General features: G+C 39.2%; 1 protein-coding gene across 1 annotated transcript in view; it reads left to right on the top strand.

Annotated features, from left to right (window-relative positions):
- Window positions 1-5,000, top strand: part of MAN2A1 (mannosidase alpha class 2A member 1) — a 151,543-nt gene that overhangs the window by 113,446 nt on the left and 33,097 nt on the right. The gene's annotated exons all lie outside the window — the stretch shown is intronic.

The raw sequence follows: 5,000 nt of genomic DNA, 5'->3' as shown, positions 1-5,000 counted from the left end.
TACATATGATTGCTTGTGAATGTATTAGGCATGTGGGAATATTTTGGAGCAAGTTTGATCTCTAAAGGGATATTTTGGAGTAAATTAAAGATGTTGGGGTGTTGATCGTAATATCAGAATTTTTTTCATTCTTAAATTAGAGGTAATGCATGGCCCATTGGAAGGCCACAAATGTGTCATTAAAATATATTAGGTTGCTCATTACTGTATCACTGTATTTCACTATTAAATGTAATTGGTACAAGAAGTAATAAATCTTGAATAATTCTGTAGATGTAAGCCTTCTCCGTGCAGGATAGCCAAGGCGTTCTCCATTTTTTCTTTTCTTGAATTCTTAATGTATTCATTTTATGTCTGCAGCAAAAGCATACTTTCTCATTTACCAAACCAATATGTCCCAAAGGCAGGTGGGAAATTATCCCTTTTGCTGTTTGCACAAATACATGTTATACATGCATGTGGACACATCTGTATAGCTAGCCTCCTTTGGCATTAAACACCTCTTCTAATTGTACCATGCCATGGTGCGTCTTGGTAGCACCGGGACCATTTTTTATGACCCTTTCCATTCATGAGCTTCTTATTGGCAAAACTGAATGAATAACACATACAAGCAGCTTCTGCTGATTAAAATGGTATGCGACAAGTCTGTTTAGTGTGTGACTGCCGCTGTATCTGCATACGAAAATTCTACATTACACTGTATTCCAGGAAAACACTGTAACGTTCTGTTTCTAATGCAGATACAGCGGCAGTGACACGCACTGACTATAGGCATGCCTTTTAATCAACAGCAGCTGATCCTATTTGCTCCTATAGCGTTAAGATGCTATTTATTTCAAAAAGACACCTGGTGCTATAGAGACAGAGCTCACGCGTTTTGTGTAACGCGACTTGTATAGCATGGAGGATAGACATATGTAGAAACATCTGTAGTTTAAACTTCTTCTAAAGACAACATTCTATAAAAATGACTCTATGTACATGTATGTAAAGAACCTCATAGAAGCAGTACAGTAGCAAAACAGTGAAATTCCCCTAAATCAGGCATGTCCAAACTATGGCCCTCCAGCTGTTGTGAAACTATAACTCCCATAATGCCTTGCTATTAGGGAATGCTAAAACTATGGCAAGGCATGCTGGGATGTGTAGTTTCACAACAGCTGGAGAGCCACAATATGGACATGCCTGCCCTAAAATCTGACCTGTTGTCTAAAGCGATACGGTAGAGGATTACAGATCTTTACAGCTCGTGTAGATATTTCAGCGATCCGTTCCAACAGTCTACATTGTAATATAGCCCTTCATTGCTGAGAGGATTTGCATCAGCGTTTCGAGAGCGAGGATTCTCCCCTTGTAATGTTTATTTAAGCTTAAACAAATTTCCTCCTCTGCTGGCATTTTCCTCCTGTGACTCGCTGCATGCCCCGGCGCACAGTGCTGGGCACTCCATTGTGTTTAGTATTCCTTTCCGGATTCATGCCGCTACAGCAAAAAATCCATCTGAACTTGCACATATCATTATTTTTTCCTGGCAGCAGTTTATGGAAATAAGGGTTTCCTCTTCACATCTCTAATTCTGAATTCACTGCTGCTGTAGAACATTTTAGTTCTGTCATTAGTAGATAAAGGGACATAACCTAGCGCAGAACAGGAAATACAGCATCGTCCGGTTTTAAAATACAAAGGATATTTAAGCGAAAATTCCGTTTGAAGCACAAGTAAATACAATGTTGTGCCAAAGTTCTTTTTTAATATGGAATAACAAAAATGGGTACAGATGAAGCAGCATGTATTGCTGTGAATGACACGATATGGCAGATTTACAATCAACAGATCTCACAAGCAATTTATAACCGGAAATTCAGAGTTCTATCGCACTACAGCACAATACACTTTATTCATTGCAAAACTGGTAATGTAAAGGAAACATTCATTTAAAAAATATATATGGGAAAACTTATTGACTCAAGTGGGACCATCACTCGAGTATAAGCCGAGGGGGGCTTTTTCAGCATAAAAAATGTTCTGAAAAAGTAGGCTTATACTCGAGTATATATGGTGTATGTATGTATGTGTATATATATATATATATATAGTCTCTTTGGGAGACAGCACACTCACACAAGGTAAAGATAGTGGCGGGTGCCAAGCCAAAACGGAGCAGCCTCAGGACGGGATCTCCACAAATACACTCTTGAAGGCGGCACACCAGCAAATAAATCAAAGTAGGCTCTGCTTTCTGCAACGTTTCGATGTTTTATTCACCACATCGTCTTCAGGCAATAAAAACACAGCAAACAAGCATACCTTATATCCCCACCATAAGACACGTGATACAGGTAACCCGGCCCACCGCAGGGAGGAGGACACCAGAAACTGACATCCCTCACACACCTGAACGGTGGCCATGGTAACCGCACATGGTGTAATTTAAAAACAAGGGTTCAGGCAATAGACATCAGATCAGCAATGCATATAAGAAATCTAGATATGCTTGAATAATTGGTGACATAATGTCGCAAGAATAATTAGAAACATTCTAGCAGCATAAAAGCTATAATATACAAAGCATGTAACAAATATGAAAAATTTGACATGAAGAAACATTGTATAACATATACATTTATTACAAAAATGCATGAAGACCAAGATATTCATTTAAACCATAAGGGGACAAAGTGTTTAAACGAAATATCCACCTTGACTCACATTGCAATAATTTTAGAGAACGGTCACCTCCACGTATATCGGCCGGTATGTGATCAATAATAATATATTTAAGTACAGACAAATTATGTCCTGCCTCCAGGAAATGCCTGGAGACCGGTTGATCACTATGCCCGGTGGAAAGTGCCGTGCGAATAGCATGCCTATGAGCAGCCATGCGGACACGAAGTGTACAATCCGTCTTACCTATGTAACTGAGTCCGCACGGACAGGTAATCATATAGACAATGTAAGGAGTCTGACATGACACACGGTGTCTGATACTGTAACGTTTGCCACTGTATGGGTGGCAGAAACTGTCACCCACCACCAGTGAGCGGCAAGTCGTGCAATTCAGACACCTATAGCAACCTTTACGATTGCCCAATGTAGGGGCCGCTGTAGCCGCAGAAGAGGGACGGGCTATGTCAGCCTTCATGACCCAATCACGGATATTGCGGCCCCTGGTGTAACCGGGCATAATGCGGGTGGACTCAATCCCAAGATCAGGGTCAGACTGGACAATGGGCCACAACTTTTTACAGATTTTATTGATGCCAACACTAGCAGTGTTATAATGGTTCACCCAAGGCAGGCGGGGGGCTTCTGCATTAGATTTTTTGATATTAGACAATAGTTGCTGGCGTGGTATCAGCATAACCCGTTGTTTGGCAGAATTTAATAACCAGTTACATAGGTAAGACGGATTGTACACTTCGTGTCCGCATGGCTGCTCATAGGCATGCTATTCGCACGGCACTTTCCACCGGGCATAGTGATCAACCGGTCTCCAGGCATTTCCTGGAGGCAGGACATAATTTGTCTGTACTTAAATATATTATTATTGATCACATACCGGCCGATATACGTGGAGGTGACCGTTCTCTAAAATTATTGCAATGTGAGTCAAGGTGGATATTTCGTTTAAACACTTTGTCCCCTTATGGTTTAAATGAATATCTTGGTCTTCATGCATTTTTGTAATAAATGTATATGTTATACAATGTTTCTTCATGTCAAATTTTTCATATTTGTTACATGCTTTGTATATTATAGCTTTTATGCTGCTAGAATGTTTCTAATTATTCTTGCGACATTATGTCACCAATTATTCAAGCATATCTAGATTTCTTATATGCATTGCTGATCTGATGTCTATTGCCTGAACCCTTGTTTTTAAATTACACGATGTGCGGTTACCATGGCCACCGTTCAGGTGTGTGAGGGATGTCAGTTTCTGGTGTCCTCCTCCCTGCGGTGGGCCGGGTTACCTGTATCACGTGTCTTATGGTGGGGATATTGTTTGCTGTGTTTTTATTGCCTGAAGACGATGTGGTGAATAAAACATCGAAACGTTGCAGAAAGCAGAGCCTACTTTGATTTATTTGCTGGTGTGCCGCCTTCAAGAGTGTATATATGTGTGTATATATATATATATATATATATATATATATATATATATATATATATATATATATATATATATATATATATATAATTAGAGATTTTCACTTTCTTTTCAACATTTTCTTGGTCGAATGTTAAATTTAAAGGTGGCCACGGCTCCCATTTCAAAGCAATGTTTGTGTTGAGTGGTGTGAATACTGCAGAGACCCACTATTTCTGCTTGCACCTTCCTGAGGTGGCGAATAGAAATCTGCCAATTCTAAGGGCATGCACAATGCTTTGCCAGGGTTTAGCAGATTTACACATCTAATTCCAGTGTATTTGGGTGAATCCAGCGGCACTGAATATAGACTTAAACCGCATTAATGCTCCTAAACCTAAGCTAATTCCCCACCCTTTAACCCCTTCCTGACAGAGCCAGTTTTTGCGTTCCTGACAGAGCCCTTTTTTTCAAATCTGACATGTCTCACTTAAGTGGGGATAACTTTTTTTTGCTTTTACTTATCCCAGTGATTTTGAGATTGTTTTCTCGTGACACATTGTACTTCAAGTTAGTGGTAAATTTTCATCGATACAGTCTGTGTTTTTTTGTGAAAAATACCAAAATGTCGGAAAAAAATGGAAAATTTTGCGATTTGCAAAATGTTAAATTTTCTGCTTGTGAGACAAATAATCTTACCACTCAAAATAGTGAATAACTAACATAGACCATATGTCTACTTTATGTTGACATCATTATTTCAACTTCCTTTTAATTTTTTGGGACACTAGGAGGCTTACAATATGAATAGCAAATTCTCAAATTTTCAAGAAAATTTCAAACACTGATTTTTTTAGGGACCAGTTCAGTTCTGATGTGACTTTGAGGGACTTGTATGTGAGAC

The sequence above is a fragment of the Crinia signifera genome, chromosome 1, assembly GCF_055691185.1.
Source record: "Crinia signifera chromosome 1, ASM5569118v1, whole genome shotgun sequence".
Classification (NCBI taxonomy): Eukaryota; Metazoa; Chordata; class Amphibia; order Anura; family Myobatrachidae; genus Crinia; species Crinia signifera.
Note: the sequence above shows the minus strand (reverse complement) of the source record. Positions and strands in the feature narration are given on the sequence as shown.